Here is a 19,771-nt window from a genome sequence, read left to right on the forward strand (position 1 = left end):
CAACCGCAAACCTACCAAGAGGAGGCCGTCCACCCAAACTGAAGAGTCGGACAAGGAGAAAATTAATCAGAGAAGCAACCAGGAGGCCCATGGTTACTCTGGAGGAGTTGCAGAGATCCACAGCTGAGGTGGGAGAATCTGTCCACAGGACAACTATTAGTCGTCTACTCCACAAATCTGGCCTTTATGGAAGAGTGGCAAGAAGAAAGCCATTGTTGAAAGGGATCCATAAAAAATCCCGTTTGGAGTTTGCCAGAAGCCATGTGGGAGACACAGCAAACATGTGGAAGAAGGTGCTCTGGTCAGATGAGACCAAAATTGAACTTTTTGGCCTCAATGCAAAACGCTATGTGTGGCGAAAACCCAACACTGCCCATCACCCTGAGCACACCATCCCAACAGTGAAACATGGTGGTGGTAGCATCATGCTGTGGGGATGCTTCTCTTCAGCAGGTACAGGGAAACTGGTCAGAATAGAGGGAAAGATGGATGGAGCCAAATACAGGGAAATCCTTGAAGAAAATCTGATGCAGTCTGCAAAAGACTTGAGACTGGGGCGGAGGTTCATCTTCCAGCAGGACAATGACCCTAAACATACAGCCAGAGCTACAAAGGAGTGGTTTGGATTAAAGAATGTTAATGTCTTAAAATGGCCCAGTCAAAGCCCAGACCTCAATCCAATAGAGAATCTATGGCAAGACTTGAAGATTGCGGTTCACAGACGGTCTCCATCCAATCTGACTGAGCTTCATCTTTTTTGCCAAGAAGAATGGACAAACGTTTCCATCTCTAGATGTGCAAAGCTGGTAGAGACATACCCCAAAAGACTTGCAGCTGTAATTGCAGCGAAAGGGGGTTCTACCAAGTATTGACACAGGGGGGTGAATACTTATGCACCCAACAGATGTCAACTTTTTTGTTCTCATTATTGTTTGTGTCACAATAAAATTTATTTTGCACCTCCAAAGTACTATGCATGTTTTGTTGATCAAACGGGAAAAAGTTTATTTAAGTCTATTTGAATTCCAGTTAGTAACAGTACATAATGGGAAAAAGTCCAAGGGGGTGAATACTTATGCAAGGCACTGTATGTTGTTAGGCTAGAAAATGCATATTATGTGACCTTAGGTACTCTGGGCATTTTTGTGCCGATGTAAACAGGAAGCGGATTTAAAGCAAAACTATGAATGAAAAAACAATGGTGAAAAATAAGATTGAGAATTCATTATCTTGGATTTCTTTTCTTCGCCAACGTGGTAGAACTGTCACTAAAAGTCAGTGTTTATAACTTTTTGCCTTCACGACAGTGTTAATTTTGGCAGCTATTTTTGATTTAGTCTTAGTCTTAGTCTTTTGACGAAAATGCATATTAGTTTTAGTCACCTTTTAGTCATTTTAATCCTTCTTAGTTTTAGTCTAGTTTTAGTCGACGAAAACAAATTCCATTTTAGTCTAGTTTTAGTCGACGAAAACTAATTCCATTTTAGTCTAGTTTTAGTCACATTTTATAGCCACATTAAACTCCTTTTCTATAAAAACATATAGCTGCAGCCTAATAGCTTAAAAATATATATTTAATTTTAAATGTTAAAACAAAAAGGGAGAGCAGGTCAGACTGGAGCCGGACACAGAAACTGAACATCGGTACAAACCAACTGCAGCTTCTGCTCTGATGAAGAAGCTGAAGCGCTGATCTCTGAGCAGCTGAGACCATAGAAACTCTGGTTTTCACTGTTTCCATAGTTAAGAAGCAGTCGGTCACTGAGAGGCTGCTCCACGAGAACGCGCTCTGCTTTCACTGTGTCTCTCTGAGCGAGTGCGCGAGGCGGGGGGCGGAGCTACGGACCGGAGCGCTATCTGGGGCGCACACACACACATACACAGACACACACACTCGCCCGCTCCTGATACTTCATGACGGCCTGATACGATGATGTTTTAAAAATTATTGTGACTTAGTCAACCACCAACATTTTCGTCTCGTCTCGTCTCGTCAACGAAAATTAAAATAGATTTCGTCATAGTTTTTATTTTCAAAGATTCGTTTTCGTTACGTCTTCGTCTCGTCTTCGTCATGGAAAAAAGGTCGTTAACGAATATATTTCGTCATAGTCTTCGTCAACGAAATTAACACTGCTTCACGACTGGTTAAGGTTAGGTAAGATAAGAAAAGATAAGAACCAATCAGGAAGCAAATGCAGGTGACTGATAGTTTCAAAACTTCTCTGTTTTTCTACGTCAGTACTACAACGCAGTACCAATATGTAAACTAAAACAGGACCAGAAGTGTTTCCAGACTTCTCCGTAAGAGGAGCTCAGAAAATAAGAAGTAGATTGGATAGAAGGTGTAAATGTAGGAACAGTGATGTGTTTTAAAACTAAAACGTAGTCGTGTGAATGTAAAAATGTGAAAAAGTATTCATGACGTAGAAGAATGAGTTTGTCTCCTGACGTCTTTACAGCAAAAACTAACAATTGAGAAAATCTGTCAAAAAGCCAAGAACGACGCCTGTCACAGATGGTGAGGTCAAAGAACACTAAAAATCCGAAACATGTTAACTGTCAGAGAAATTGGTTTCGCGTGCGTAATCAACTCACTACAGTAATTCAGTCACCTGACTGAGCCACTGTACAGCTGTACAGACATCTAACTGCAAAAAACAAAAACATTTTAGTGAGCAGCCAGACGCTGTCACGTGTCAGATGGTAAAGTTCAGTTTAAATCCATTCAAGTCTTATTTTACCAATGTTATTGTGAATGGCACATAGTAAGAGCACTAACTTAAGTGTACTTCAGGACGTAGAAGTTAAAAGTGAGTCCTATAAGGATTTTGGCTCACTTCATCAGTTGACATTTATTTTACATTTTCTTCTTTTCTAAATTCTGTGTACACAAGGAAAAACAATAACCTGTTTAATTTTTTGAAATTTTTAATGATAATGGTCCATTATTATGTGAAAAAAATACACCACACAGTCTAATCCTCCAGTAACCCAGGGAAAACCCTGAGTGAGGTAAAAGAGATAGCATAATGTGACAAAGTAAATTACAGTTACCATTACAATAGACTCGAATTGTGTTTTAAAGGACTATCGTAACTCATTGGCCTGGAGGCGTATCGTGATTGCCAACTGTCCCTTCACATTGTAAGTTGGCAAGAAAGAAGTTTCTGTTTGCCAGAAAGATCAAAAAGTCCCAAACCTTCATCTGGACTGAGGGCTATCAATATTTGTTTAGGAAGTGTCATGAATAAGGAGGTCCAATGAGTCATATGTGTGCAGTCTACTTTAGGGCATTGCTGTAATGTGCTGGCAATTACCATAAAGTGCTAGACATACAGTTAAGGTAAGTAAAGTACCTGGTTTCAAAATATTTTAACTGAGCAAGAAAAAATAAAACATGTTTCAGAAATGAAAATAGTTATCACCTCACATTCGAACCCGGTCATAACTGATTCCAGTAAACTGTATTATTAGTTTTCCTGTTACACATTTACAGCTAGCTGAGATCTCTTCAGATGACTTATAATTTGGGACTTAAGTTATCATGTGCCTGCTGTGTGCGTAATGTTTGTTAGGAAAAATATATATCAAATAATTGTTTTGGATAAAATTAAGTGACATTAATAATAGATAATTATGTGGTTGACAGAGTGAATGTGAATTTGTTGGTCCTGAAACCGATCTGTGACGGAAGTGTCATGTGACTCCCTGACCCTTGACCTCTCCCCCTTGCCCTGAGCCAGGGCTTCAGCTAGGTAACAGGTGTGACTTAGAGGTTAAGGAGTACACACACACACACACAAACACACACACATAGACACACACAGACTCGCAGAAGTTCGACACAATGCACCAACATAACTTTACATCTCCAAACTCCACCACTCCATTTCTCAAATGTGACTCTCTTTTTGGTGAACAACACTGTTCCCCTTTCACACCAAAAGGTATTTGACCATGTAGTTGCCCCTTAAGCAAAATATCCCATGTTTTAGAAGGTCATTGGAGCCTGATAAAGTGCAGTTTGGGCTGGAAGCCATGTCTACAACTTCAGCTCTGCCTGCAATCAAAACGGACCTGGAGCCCAGTCGCATTTTGTGTTTGGATCTCTGCCCCTGATATGATTTGTGTTGGCAGCCCCAGGTCATGGCTTATAGTGAGCACATTTTACAGTTACCAGGCAATAACATTGCACCTTCCAAAAGTCAGGGTAATGTCATCTGAGCCATCCAGGTGGAAAGATGTCAGAACAAATTAAATGAATCCACTGGAGCCCAGAGCTCAAGCACCAAGATGAATGGTGAAATATTTAAAGTTCCTCTATAACAAATCTTGTATGTTATTAATTTGATTGTCAAATGATGATGGTTTTGATTTGAAGCCTAGTTCTTCATTAAATCACATTCTTATTTGGGGTTTAAGGAACTATGCATCATTGTCAAATGAAAATATAGTTTTTTTTCATTTGTTTTATTTCAGACTAGTTGCTGGTGACTTTTCATCACATGCAACATTTAGCAAAATGCAGTGGTCATAAATAACACAGAAATGCCTTGTTTTGTGTCTTGCTGAAGCTCAGGCAGTGATATCCATGTGAGACAACAGCCTGGCATCCTGTTTTACTTTGTCCATTGTGGACTAAAGCAAAGCACTCGGTTCATCTTGGTTAACTCCTTGTTGGACAGTGCAAATTCCTTACACACTTCTTAGTAGTTGTGCTTTGAAGCAATGGAGGGAACTTTGCCCTGACTGCTGGTACACAGTTTTTAAGGGTTTCTACCGGGTCTTAAAAAATCTAAAATTCAATTATCAGAATTTTATTCTTTTAAAGTTAAAATAGTTTTCATAGGTCTTAATTACATCTTAATTATGATCATGTTTAGTTAACAGTACTTGCAACGTGCTTTAAAATTATATTTTTTTTTTGGTGGCATGCACAGTTGGTTATGTTTCCATGTGTTGTAGTTCTTTGTCAATGACCCAGATATTAGCTATATTAGCTATAATAAATTAGCTATAATAAAACTACGTGGAACAGATTAGGGCTGTGACGATACTCCAAATCCTTTGTTCGGTTGGGACCTCGGTTTTTGAGCCACAGTTCGATTCATGCCTTGTTTGTTTTTTTTAAGTCAGGTGTAATGCGCTAGGGAAAACATGGGGGGAATTTATAGGTTTTATTAAACACCAACATTTGGAACAGTAAAGAGAAGAACACTAGAAAAGAATAGAGGGGAGGGTGTGTGTGTGTTTCTCCCACAATCTCAACATTTTAGAGTTCAATCCTTATTTATACAAAGTCCGGTTCAGTCTCCCCTACAAGCCCAACACAGTTCAGTTCAATACAGTTCAAACTATGAAAAACAGATACAACAAAAATAATCCGTTCTGAGTTTCACTGCAAATTCTCATAAACGAACAACCCAGGAGAGTAGGTCATAAAAGAGTCTTATATGTTCCTTATCGAAAACTTCAGAAACCCAGTTTCTCACATTACATCTTACATAAGCGATATTACCTATAAATGTGTATGCCCTTAAAGGGATAGTTCACCGAAAACGAAAATTCACTCTACTCCCACTTATCTACTCACCACTATGCCGATGGAGCAAGCCCTGACATTCAAATTTGACTAGAATTGGGATCATTTACTTTTAATTCAGTACATGTATTTAGTCTAAACGTCTGGTACCAGAAGCAGCGATGCTACCGCGCTGCCCCAGTAGTGTCGGTGCTGACGGACACTTGGATGACACACCAGGAGCAATATGGAGGCATTTAAAAAAATGTTCTGTTGTTTTTGTATGTTCGAAGAATTGGTCCACCATTTACTTGTATTTGGCTGCAACACTGTTTACCCATGAAACTCCAAAAGTGTTTTGTGGATTCAAACACTTCACCGCTCCCTCCATTCGGCATAGTGGTGAGTAGATAATGGGTGCATTGAACATATTCAGTGAACTATCCCTTTAAGGAGATAACATCAGACATCAATTTTGTAAAAATCATTCATCCCCCAAAATTACTTTTTGACCCACAATTAAGCCTAAAATAACTTCAGACATAATTTTTTACTTGCTGCCATGTTTTATCAACTGACCTGTAACTACATGCTGATTCGCTGAATAAATTCATCAGCTGTATTTAAGGAAAGTACTGGCATTTGATATTTTTATTCTTTAAAAAGAACTGCTTTTACAACTGACAGTAACAGGTTTTATACATAAGGTCAAACATGCATTAAAACTGTAAAATGTGATAAGAGTCTAATACTTTTGGCAATGGCAATATACGTCTTGAATTTGTTTTACCTTGTTGCCCTGCCATTTATTCACTGTGTGAAGAGAGCTGATAAATGGTAACATTTTCAGTTTGACCTTTTAAAGGAATGTTGACTTTGTAAACATTGTCTGGGTATGTCAAGGCTATTGCTCTGCTGATAAGCGATTAGCTATGATGGGGATCTTGAAAATGCAATCCAATGAGCTATTAGCTGGGTTAGATTTTTATTCAGTAATGGCTCATATGAAATGTGTAACATAAAGGCACATCGGCCTGTAGTGAATATGCTTCTCTCTAACCTACGAAAAACTTATTCATGATAGGTTTAGTTAAACAAACCAATACTAATTGCTGTTCATGAATAAGTTGCGATGCATTATCCCAACCAGGGTTTGTACAACTGCTTTAGTTTGCTCTGCATACAAATGAGAGCTATTAGCTCGGATGATAACTCTAATGAATGAACTCTGGCTTAAAGCTGTATGCTGCCATTCACCTCTCAACAAACTTTGTCCATTCACAAGTGTGAATGTTTCTCCTTCTCACAGAGCAGACAGAGTTCGGCTATTCTACAGAAGTGACTTATTCGGCCTAAACTATTGGACTCAGAGTTTAAGTGGTGTCAGATATTCTCTGTTTGAACTGAATAGTGGGTATGGGAAAGACAACTACTACCACCATCATCATCATCCTGTGAGGTCCACTATACAAAAGCAGAGAAAGAGCCAGTGGTAACCTAAGGACTTTTCATGGTTGAGGTCTTTGAAACACCTCACCTGTCTTCCTACTTGTAAAAAAACTTTACAGTGTCTTGTTAATGCATGGCTAATAGCTGACTCATTTAGGTCTTACTAGACATGACATTGACTGTTTGCTTTTGGTGCTTAGCAGAAATTCTAATGGAAGATTACCTGACAGCATATACTTTGATTGCTGTGCTATCTTCATGACATTGCATGTCTGTCATTTCACCCTGGCTTTGAGACCATCCACAAACCTGGCTCCAACACCACTTATATGGGTTCGGACTGAATATGAAAGATAATTGTGGGTTTTGCCTATGGGAAAAGTCAGCTCACTTATTTTATTTAAACTTCTCATAAAAGTATTAATGATTGGGAACACATTTTTGAATGGTTGTTCACACATATACAATCTGTCCTCAAGTAGACTCTCTGACCCTGAAACCAGAGGAGATTCCTTCAAGGGTCCGTCCAGCTGTGATACATTCCAAGCTTGATAAGTTCTGTATTTTCTCAGGCTACAGCCAACTAACAGAGCAGTCGACTTGAACTATGTTGTGATGTTGTTTCTTCTTGTATTTAACACATTCCTATGGTATTTTGTCCCCCCAAAAACTGAGTATTTTTATTAGAGAAGGCATAAATGGAGAAATACATATAAGGTTTGTTGTGGTTTTCTTTGTTTGAGAAGCATCCAAGTCAAACAAAGCGGTTGTGTTGGTAACTTAAGTCAACCATGTCATTTCATGTCAGATGGGGACATTTTAAGTAAATTGTCATTGTAACAATCATTATTTGAAGTTTAAGTGGATTTCATGTACAAAAACAAAGCCTATTAGTTCTTCAATAGAAGCTCCAACTTGATAGTCCCACAAACAGAGAACGAAAAAACAGCTGAATGGTGGATATTCCTCTTTCCAGTACAGGAGATGCTGTTGCTGAAACAAACACGCAAAAGTTTATTTGAAATTCTTGATATTTTAAAACTTTCCTCACTGAATATTGGAATTTAACTATGTTTTTTAATGGTCTTTTAGTCTTTCCAAAAGACTAAAAAGTTCAAGAGCATCACTTTTGAACAAACCCATTAGCAAACATTACTGTTGTGCTCAAAATCAAGTCATCTTGCTACAGCAAATGGACTGGTAACAAAATGGCCATTCATCCTGACTATCAGTCTAATCACATATAGGGCAAATTTAACTTGACAATTTCTTGAGTCACAACATTCAGTGAAGATATGTTGCGTAATGTTTTTAAACATTTGGTTTTCGATGTCAAAAGTCCCAAACCACCATCAAAGAATATATAATGCCTAAATTAGATTGTAGATAATGTAGCCTTTTTTTCTACCATTAATGGCATTATCTTTAAAGGTAACTTTGCAATATATTCTTAACCTTTGACCACTTAATTAATCGTTGCTTACTTATTGACATGAAATATAAAGGTAGAGCCTGGATAAAATTTTCTTTCTGAGAGTTTCGCAATCTGAGCTTCTAATACCTCCTTATGTCTGAGACAGCGCACAGCCTGAGGCTGCCATAAACCTATGAATATGTGGTGGGAGATCAAAATCCCTTGATGTACCTGGTTTCCAGTTTAATTTAGAAGAAAGATGTCTTGAAAATCTGAGCCAATGTTCTGCATTTATGGTGATTAAATCCGGATGTGGATGAATATGGGCTAGAGCAAATAACTATGAAATACAAATAAAAATCACTCTCAACACTGCAAATGAAGTGACATGCAGTCGCATGCATAGCCCACCCAGCATGTGTGCACACCTGCACATGAACACTTTATGTTTTCAACACTGTCCACATGTATCTCTGTAGCAGGTGAAAAATATCTCCTGTATCACCTGTGTTACTGCAGTTAGGCTTTTGATCTTGGTCAGTGCTGACACCTTTCTGGTTCAGTGGCTACTGCTCTTGCAGGATTTGAGTCGCACTGTCTAAGACCCTGACTGACGGTAACACTGGAGATGTGCTACATCTCCAAACTTTTTCCGGTGGGCAGGGAACTAGAAAACTCTCCTGACAAAGCTTGTCAAGTGACAAATTAAAGGATCTTTGCTATACCTTTTTATTATTAAGCCATATCTGTGCTTCAGTTGTTTCTTTGGATTTTCAAAAAAAGTTTTACGTGATCTCTAACATTTTTATGTATTGAACTCCATATATGGACAGATAATTCTCCCTGGCAGGATCTGTGATCTATCTACATAAGTATTTGTTTTAGTTAAGGCAAGGCCTCTGTGATTGGTTGTGTCTATGGTGGGGGTCAAAACAAGACTGCCTGCCACAAATGTGTCGAGAGCACAAAGGGATGTTTGCTTTTGGCCAAGTTTTGACCTCACTAACTCTGCTGGACTCAGCCTGTATCTTTAAATAACGCGCTACGTGTTGTGCTGAAATCTCTCAGACATACCTTGCTGCTGTAGGACTTGTTTACCATGGTGAAACTGATCTGTCCCTGGTGTTGGAGATTACGGGCCTAGACAGGGGGCTACTTGTGTACCTCAGTGCTATCTGGTCGATTTATCTGAAGCATCAACCTTTCAGGATGAAGTGTGGCAGGTTTGTGGATGCGGGTTGTGTGAGTCTGTATGTTTGTTGGGTATCGAATACCATCAGTTACACAACTGTACCAGTCGAAGAAAACTTAAAGACAGCTTTTTGGAGGAACATTTAGCAAAATATTCTTTAGTTGCATGGATATATTCTGTATGGATGTAGGATGTACAGTGTAAGTATTGCATATGTTTCTTAATTTGCATCTTTACAAGTCTCATAAATTACAGATGACAGAGATGGAGGCTGTGGGTGTGGTGCTTCTCTGCAAAATCTACCCTTAATAATGGTTCTTCCTGACACTGCAAATGTGTTAAAGCTTCCTCCACTGTTCTGAAAGCTTAACTAGGTCAACATGACTCACTTATTTCTATTCAAATTCACAAGCTCTGTTTCTTATCTCTTGTTCCTACAGTAAGACCCCTCGTCTTTTTCTGGCATTTTCTAATCTCGTCTTAATTCAGTAGTGAACAGGTCCGGCTTTAAATACTGCTGTGCCTCGGCTTTGTTTGAATTAGGCTGCTTGGAACATTGTGTTAAGACCTGTCTTGAATTGTGGACAGAAATATATCATAACGTTATAGTGTGGCTACATCCCCTTGTAGTTAGCATGCATTAGCTCAAAGGGATAACTTGGATTCACCATGAATGTGCAACCAAATGTTTTGGTTAGATAGAGAATTGTTTAGATTTGCTGATACTGGTGTCAAATCGATACTGTTAAAATATAACCGGTGCCTAAATGGTTCCAGAACTGATCATTTTTTCTTTAAAAAAAAAGCACAAATTAATTAACAATAAGAAATGCACATTTTAATTTGAAATCCAGCATATTAACTGTAAAGAGTTTAAAGCCAACTTAATTTTAATATATAAATAAGTGCAAAACACTTAACAAATTGACATATCAAAATCACACAATGAATAACACTCGTCATCAATTGTCAAAGTGTTAAGTGTTAACTAGGCACGTGTGGGGATGTTTATGACGTCTGTAGGCAGTTCAACTATTTCAGTACAGAGCCGAGGCACCAAAATGAAAAACCAATATCTGCTTCGTGATTCGGTCTGGTTGGTAGGATTTCGGTACCCAACCCTTACAGATGTCCAATACTTGATTTTCAAAATTAGGTTCAAGTTCAGTTATGCAGGTTGGCTGTCACAAAGAATGCTTCATCTTTGAAATAATGCTTCCTTCATTCTATATAGGAACAACGACAAAATTTGATTTGGTCTGCACAAATTTGCTGGAACATTAAATTTACTGGCAAAGAGACTAACAATTGTACCTTAAACTGTTTGTCAGTCTGCAAGGTGGTTGAGACATTATGCAACATTTTCGGTAGGGATGTCCCGATCCGATATTGATATCGGAAATCAGTCCGATAGCAGCCAAAAAAGTGAATATCGGATTTTATCGGACTGAATCTAAAAACTCCGATATAAGCGCTCCGATATAAGCTGTCCATTTACCGCTCCAGGACTTCTATAATAGGTGACTCTGGTTTGATCACACTCCAACACAGTAGGTGGTAATGCCCCTTAATTAACGTTGGTGCCGGCCGCGGAAGAAGAGCGTCTCTGATCCAGCATGCACAGCCCACGTGATCACAACAACGACAACGTGTGTGCCTGCAGCAAGGTGTAGTGATGTCGGCTGTGTGGAAGTATTTTACCGTAAACTCGGACAAAGACGTTGCAGCTAAATGCAACATTTGTCAGGCGCAAGTGTCCCGTGGAGGGACAGAACCGGGAAGGTTCAATACAAGCAACCTCATCGCACATTTGAAAAAACACCACAAAAAAAGAACATGAGGATTTTCGCGAGAGCAGCAAGGCGAAGCAACAAGCCTCTGGCTCGCTTCAGCAACCCACGCTGGCCGAAAGCTTTGCAAGACGTGACAAACTTAGCCTGGATGCCAGACGAACTTAGCCCCGCCCACAATATTTTGGTCGGGCAGTTCGGTCTGGAGTCGCTCCATTGGGAAAAAATTATGGGGCGTGTTTCAACTGACCAGGAAGTAAAATTCCTCTTCGCTCAATTGGATAGACCTACAACCAATCAGAGCAACGTAGTATGTGACGTATGCTAAGCAACGCATTGTGAGTTATTTACTGGGTTCACACCGGACGCTTCAGCGCAGCGCCAAGCCTTAAATAACAGCTGGCTCCCATCCACTCCCATGTTAAAACTTTGTGCCGGTCACACCGGAGGCTGAAGCACCGCGAGGCAGCCTTGGCGCAGCGCGGTGCTTCAGCCTCCGGTGTGACCGGCACAAAGCCGTGCAGCGATCTACTGGATCAACGGGTGATATTATTAGCGCTGCCCGGCGGTTCAGCGTCGCTTCAGTGTCCGGTGTGAACAGCCAAGCGCCGGGGCGATAGGGATTAGCGCGGTGCTCTGGCGTCGCCTCCACGTTCTGTGTTCCTCTTTCAAAATGAATGCGCTGTCGATGTCTTCTAAAACAGACTCAATGGCAGCATCTACACATCTCAGCTCGCCAGCGGCAGGCATGTTTGTTGAAAACGAATTCAACCCGAGGGCACTTTGGTGACGTGGTTTACGTCACCGTTGATCATCTGTCAATCATCGTATAAAGCCCGCCCTGACAATCTGATTGGCCCAGTCCGGCCATAATGTTTTCCCAATGGAGCGACCCCAGACCGAACTGCCCGACCAAATCTGTTGTGGGCGGGGCTAAATTCGTCTGGCATCCAGGCTATGACAAACTACCACGGGACAGCAAAAAGGCAATGGCCATAACAGAAAAGATAGCCCAGTTTATTGTGCTTGATGACCAGCCCCTGTCGGTGGTGAGTAATGCCGGGTTTAAACGCTTAATGGAGCACCTCGAACCTCGCTACATTATTCCTATAGTTTTTGTTGTTTTTTTCCCTGCCCACAGTTGTTTCCAACATATGCTGACAGTAGAAAAATAACTGAAGTGAACTTGAATTGTTTGCACTTTAAAATTTAATTTATTCTATTCAATTGTATAATGATGTTGGTAACCAGTGGTTATTTTGCACTTTAAATATAACATTTTGTTTTCATTGGATTTGTTGAGGTAATACTCTTATGTTGAAGGTTAAAATTTATGTAACCAATTGGTTAATAATAAATGGGTCAGTTTTTCCTATACCTACTGTTGCTGACTATTGTTTTCTGTTATATCACTACAACATCAGTAACAGTAACATCACTTTATCAAGCCTTTTCTAACATTCCACACAACAAAATAAGGAATAAATATATGTATGATTTGTGCCTATATCGTATCGTATTGATATCGGTATCGGCCAATACTCAAGGCTACAATATCGGTATCGTATCGGAAGTGAAAAAGTTGTATCGGGACATCCCTAATTTTCGGTGAAAAGGTCTCCCAGTATTCAACACCTCATCACTTGTAAACAAACATCCGCTGACTGACCTTGCCTGACACAGCAAGACTCTTTTCCTCAAATAATCCTGTTGGTGCTGCTCAAATTAAATTTGCCGACTCACCCCATTTCCAAGAGACCCAGCTGAGTGAACGCACAGCTCAAATTACCTGTTCAATTTACCGACCCCCCTTTCCTTTTAGCCTGTGTACAGACACACACAGTCCATCCACGCTGTGATCTCATCAGCAATATAAGCTCATGCATTATGTTTGTAACAGTAACTCCCATCTTGTTGTGTAAGTAGTTGTTGTTTGGTGCGTGACAAGATGTGGATCACATGAAGATTGAAATGGCAAGAAAACAAACACTCAGTACTTGGCCCACGCCCAAGCCCATACCACAGCCATATCAGGCTGGCAGACTAGGGGAGAGGGGGGGGCTTCGAGAATGACGGTACTGTTTGGAATGATGTGAAAAACAGCACGTCAATTAAAAAAAAAAAATCTAAAAACAGATGTCCCTTTCGAGATGATGTGAGCAAGGTTTGAAGATTTGGTGTCTGAGCTCACTATTTACATGTGCAACTTCTGTGTGCGTGAGTGAGTGGTTGTGCTAGCAGATGGGTTTCCTGCCCAGATATTGGCATTGTGCCATTTGATTTGGGCCACAGGAGGAGGAGGACAAGGAAGAGGAGGAGTTTGCAGCAGTATGATCCAGAGGACTGTTGATTGACAGGAACAGTGGCTGTGCAGAAAGTAGCCAATAACATGAGGCTCCACAGCACAATAAGATTCAGGATTCAGTTGAATTTGATGTCTGCTCCCGTTACTGGGACGGCATATTGTAAGATCAAAGAGAAAATACAATGTTCAAACATCAGGATTATATTCTCCTGTGGGTTTTCTCTGGCACCATTCATTTACACAAAGGCGGAAAGTCTGTTTGTTTTCTTTGTTGAAGAAGTGCAGTTATGTAAATCGACAATTTATATGCTAGATTAGGAGTGGGCTGATCACCAATGACTCCATCCAAAAAAGACCTACATATTCCTGTATAGCAATTAGGTGGACATCACCCTACCAGAACATACACACATGTATTTACTCTGGCATGCAGGTTTCTCCCTTGTGCCAGCAGATCATCTTCCCCCTGGGCGAGTGCCGGAGTAGAACACCTGCACCGACACGTGATGGGGACTCAGCACAGATCAGAGGACGCTCCGCACTGAGCTCATTTCTTGTTGCGTCAGAAAAGCATGCTAGCTCTTCAGGGGTGGAGAGAGCAGTGGGAGGAATGTTTGGGAGATGATAATGTTTCTCACATTGTAATGTTTCCCTGCTTGTGTTATCACTGCTTGCATTGAAATTATGAAACAGGTTCAGTTGTTGTGAATTGTAAAGAATGTAGAGGGATCCAAGTTAGAGAGGCTGTTCACTGAGAAAAGACTTTTGTTGACTAGCTCTGACATCATCTGAGAAACAACTTGCAGAAAAATTGAAATGCGGCATAAACTGTCATTGCATAATGGGTTATATTTTCTTGACAAAAAGGAACACATTGAAAGTCTAGATTAAACATTTATTTCCTGTCATTATCAGTAGAGAAAATAATATTTTGGAGCCAAAATGATCCCAGCTTTGAACTAAAACCTACACAGATACAAGTATCTACCTGTCCTACATCCACCAACACTCTCTGGTTTTAATTAAAAGCTATCTCTTCTGCACACACCTCTATGAATCCCTTACTGCATGTCAGCTACTTAAGCAAGACATGTTAATTTACTTTTGCAGTATAAGCAAGAATTAGGCTCAGTGTAAAAGCATGACAGGAAGGAGGACATGCATATTAATCAGGCTGACTTTCCTCATAACGAGCTTTAATTAAACAGTGTTGTGGATATAATGATTAACGACGAGTGCAAATATATCGTACACAATTAGGTCAGCCCGTACAGTGTGTTTTAGTGTATATATAAACAAGGTATTTTACCAATTTGTCATATTTTTTGCCTACTCAAAATCATAGTGATCTAGAGATTCTAATCTAACATTAGTAGAAGGTAGCTGTAGGTCATTGTCACTCTAACGAGCATAAAGCTCAGAGGAAATTGTAAAGTATTCGAGAGTTAGATTGTGAAGCATGCTGAATTTACTCAACACTGTTTGGTTTGCTGAATTTTCTTTCCTACTGATGCTGTTCTTTTTGTTAGCCCAAACAAGCCGCTATCTGCAAACAACCCACACTTTATTTAGAGGTTTTAGCTTTGATCTAATTTACTGTGTCCTCTTACATGCTTGAGTCTGCTTCATCTAAAGTTCACATAGAGTACATGAACACCTCTGATGGGTAGTTGGCCATTACTTTTAACAGTCCAACCTTTGTGGGCTATAGAAATGAAACACCCTCAGTTGCAGTTGCAAAATCCGAAGCTGCAGTTTTCTTTCAAGTTTATACTACAATTTCGTTGCCAGTGAAGTGTGAGAAGTAGATGGAGAAGTAAGTTTAGGAAACTGATAGTAGGGAATTTAATGTGCTTTCAATAGTGAGCTGCCCATACACTACTATTCCAATTTCAATCTGTAATGAAACAACAGTTGACATGTTCGGTAAATATCTTGTTTGCTTACATCTGACATCTATAAGTCTATGAGTGTTTCTCAGATTTCCAGTTTTTTTGTACTGGGTGATGTCATTCTCTGTTAGGCCTTAAAGTAAACAGCAAATAGAAACCCTAAACTGTAAAACGTTTCTGTTACACACTGGTGTTGTTGTACAGATTAAACTGGATATATTATGCAATTTAGATGTTCTGATGGCTGTTTTTGTTGCCTTGGGAGAGCGCCTGGCTCGACTGGCTGCTAGCTGAAAAAATAGTTGTAAATGCATGAAAAGGTACACCCAATCCCATCGTGTCAGACTACTCTTTTAATCTCCTTAGTTCAGTTTCAGTGTGGCTGATGAATTGTATTCCAGATTCCAATTCTCCAGTGTTTCAGGTCATAACAATTTCAAGTGCAAGCTTCCTTGCAAAACCCATTGATTTTGAAGCTCTTTAAAGTCTTTTGCTGCCTTTTTAGGGATTATAAAGTAAGATATAGAACTTGGAAGGAGATCATCTTCATGATCAAAACTGCCTTATTCTATATTTACAAACTGAGGCATGCATCTGGGATTAGCAATAGACTGCAACATTGTGCCTCTGCACAAGCATTCAGGCTTCCCCAAGGAGTTTGAGCTTGATCCTGAGCGATGTCTTCAAGTCACCCTGTTGAGTTTACATCACTTCTATCTGGCTTCCTACGAGTTGATACAGTTTTTATGTTCAGTCTATCTACCTCTGTCTAAACCAGCTCTGTGTTTTCTTTGCACCAACTGGAGATTCTTGAACTTGGTTATTCTGTCATTCTGTAATTAGTGCCAACCATAAACAACCGGAATACCGCTAAGCATTGCCACGGGTGGCTGCCCACGCCACGACAATCTGGAGTTTCCCTTTTGTCCTCAGTTATGTCTGATGTAGAGCCAGCTGGCCACCCTGGGAGCTGAACTGTTGGACGACCATATGGAGAGACGTGAAGAGAAAGTTGAAGAGTTAAAGGAACGTGGATGGAGTTGATGTATAAATACTAGTGAAAGAGGAACATGCCTTGTAAAGACAAAATACAAAGAGGGGGCTTGTTAAGTAACATGTTTCCGAGAGACGTCAGTCTCCTTTTCTGACCCTCTGCAGAATTATATTTAAATATAGACTCTATTGCCATCTGAATGTGATGCAAGTTCTTGGCTCTCGGATCAGCATAAATGCTTTTCTTGCCCTGGCTCCAAGATGTACAATGATGACATCATGGTTAGTGTACTACTGCAGAGCTCTCCATTCCAGTCATTTGTCTAATCGTTTGACTAGCATACATATTCTTTGTGAATATTATATCCACTCAGTCACTAGTCAGAGTACCCTGGCTGAATATTCCTGAAGATGCTTTGGTCATGACGAAATCCCTTTTGTGTAGAGCTGGCATGGCTGGTGTATGTTTGGTTAAGTTAGAGGAGACAAGTGTGTCTTTTGTTGATTGTCTTTTTGCAATTTTTTCAGATGCAGTCCACTTGTTTGACTCACAGTCAAAAAATGTAATGTAATTGGAAGTATGTATGTAGAAGTTGGATGTGAACTAGGGCATTACATTTTCTTCCCTTGCAGCCGAAGCAACTCTAAAACATTTTCCTTTTTTGTCTGGAATGTCCAACTTTCCAGGCCGTTGTAAAGGTCATGGTGAACTTTTGGTTGTTGTCGTCGTCTTGGGAATAGGGTCTTGGCCTGAAGACATGCTCCACGGACCATTGACAACAGTCTGCTGCCCCTCCTGTGGCCTGCCAACCCACTTAGTCTGCACACACAATCAATCTAAGCACATGGCTTCATGCAGACACCAGAGCGTTTTGTAAATGTTCAGCAACAAACTGGTTCTTTCCTGTCAGTCTAATTGGGATTTGAGAATAAATGTTGTGAAAGTAAAGTCATGTCTTGTTTTACCCCAAAAAATACAAAATAAATCACAGAAAAAGAGCATCTTGTATCGATAATAATATTCTCTAAGTGGCAGTTGTATTTTCAGAATCAGAGCCTGTTAGAGCTGTTGTAAATTTGGCCATTGTTTTCATTAACATTTTTGAATAAAGTATAAAGAAAAAAGCACTCTTTCTATTTGAATGGAGAAAATTGAATACTTTGTTTATTTGGTTGAGTGTTCTTTTTTTTATGATATTACTACCAGCTAAATGATTGTCCTCAGCGTTCAAACATATCAGAGTTTAAGACGATAAGAAATCCTGAGAGCCACTTCCGCCTCTTTTTTTCTATTTAATTTGTTTTTCTACTTTCTACAACTGGTTTGAAAGTCAGAACCATCCCCAAAAAATGTTCACACTGCATCAAACTATATCCTGGTTTTTTTAGACCAGGACCTACTCTAAACCTAATAATCCAAATGTCTAAATCCAAAAGGTTAAACGTAAATGCACCCTTTGTTTGAGCTTGAGTGCATTTAAATTGTCCGAAGCTTAAATTGTGAAATTTTAAATCTCAACCTCTGTATCTCACTTCCTTTTGACCTAACTTGTGAATTAAATCTGTCCATTGCGGCTTCCTATCAGCAGCTTGTGGAGCATTATAACACAGGCAGCTCAGCGAGTGGGTGCAAACTGCATCGCTGCTGTCGGGATGCAATAAAACAGTTTGCAACACAGTAGCAGCCTGACGTGCTCAGCTCTCTATCTGTCCTGATTACCAATGCTTGACTGCCATTAAGGGATACATAAAGCTGTTAAGCTATCTGCCTGTGAAGAAATACTGTAGTGCACTGTCAATTAGAGTCAGAGGAAGTTATGGCTAAAACCAGCATTGAAGTGAATCCCAGGAGAGAATTACCTTAGCTCTACTCTTTACATATTTATTTATTTAATAGTAAAAATGTATTTAGTGGACACCCTTTAAACAATAAAATAAAACCGGCCTTCAGTGTAATCAGACTCCTCATCTAAACCCTCGGCTCATATAGTTGAGAGCCACTAGTTGTGCTCTGTTCTAACAATTCCTTATATAGCTGGGTTTTTGTCTGAGCAGACTACAGTGTGAGAATGCGCTGCCTGCAGGAATGAATTTAGGCCAGGGGAGTGGTTCTTGTCTAATTTCTGATGACTCATGCTTATCATGAGAATTGGGATGTGACAGAGTTGTGGAGAATGTTTTTGAATGGTTCGTTAGTCTGTTGGTATTATTAACGCACAGTTGGGTTTTTGGCAGGGTTATGTGAATATTTTCGATTCTATTACATGAGTATTGTTTTTGTCCTCTCATTCTCAGTCTGATGCCTTGTAGATGGTCGCTTCACAAAAAAAAATCTCTTTTAGCTTCAACCTTTAGTTAAATACTTCAGAATATTAGCATCATTTCCTGTTGAATCAGGAGAGTGTTTTTTCTCCTTCTCTCACTTAGATGCTAATACTGTTGGTGATGATGCAAACTAGTTGTGTATCAAATAGAATCTGCTGACCAACCCAGCAAGAAGCAAACTGGTACAGACCCCAGTTTTACTGATAGATAAAGATAAATGACTACTTTCACCCCAACCATTGGTAACTCTGCCTTTCCATGCCACAGTCCTTTGTGTTATGTAAACAATCTCCGTAAATGCAATCTGCCAATTGCCTATATTTCCACTCTCTTTGCTTTTCATTAGGGCTTTATACCGATTATCATTGCAATTTTATTTTTGTCAATAGCAATATAACAAAAGTCCAATATATATCAATATAAAGATTATGCGTTGCGCAGGCACATGAGGAGGTATAAATAATTGATCAACAGTGTCAGTTTTTCAAACTTAATATTGTCTCACAGATTGTGGAGATATCGTTAGTTTATGCTCAGTTTATTTAGGATATAATTAAAATGTTAGTGAATTATAATGATGAGAAATTGTTCTGTGTGACTCTTGGTTGTACCCCTTTTCTGTAACTGTGACTATGTCAGAAGTAGGAGCTGACATCTCCTTCCTCCCTTGTTTGCAGGACAGCTGGCTGCAGTCGGAGGATGCCCTGTCGCTTTATCTGAATCAGTGTGTTCTGGTTCCTTCAGACCTGTAACACTCAAGACAGCAAGGCACACAGCCTGGCAGGTAAGCTCAGCCCAAAAGTTTCTTGTTATTCTCGCTCCAAAACTAATCATATTAAGATGTTTCATCCCCTACCATTATGCCATCTCTTTGTACATTAAACTAA

General features: G+C 39.7%; 1 protein-coding gene across 1 annotated transcript in view; it reads left to right on the plus strand.

Annotated features, from left to right (window-relative positions):
* Window positions 1-19,771, plus strand: part of peak1 (pseudopodium-enriched atypical kinase 1) — a 99,697-nt gene that overhangs the window by 3,911 nt on the left and 76,015 nt on the right. The window contains exon 2 of the mRNA XM_053426482.1: window positions 19,562-19,668. The gene's annotated coding sequence lies outside the window, so the exon portion shown is untranslated. The remainder of the gene's footprint in view (window positions 1-19,561; window positions 19,669-19,771) is intronic.

Source organism: Pleuronectes platessa, chromosome 7, assembly GCF_947347685.1.
Source record: "Pleuronectes platessa chromosome 7, fPlePla1.1, whole genome shotgun sequence".
Lineage (NCBI taxonomy): Eukaryota > Metazoa > Chordata > Actinopteri > Pleuronectiformes > Pleuronectidae > Pleuronectes > Pleuronectes platessa.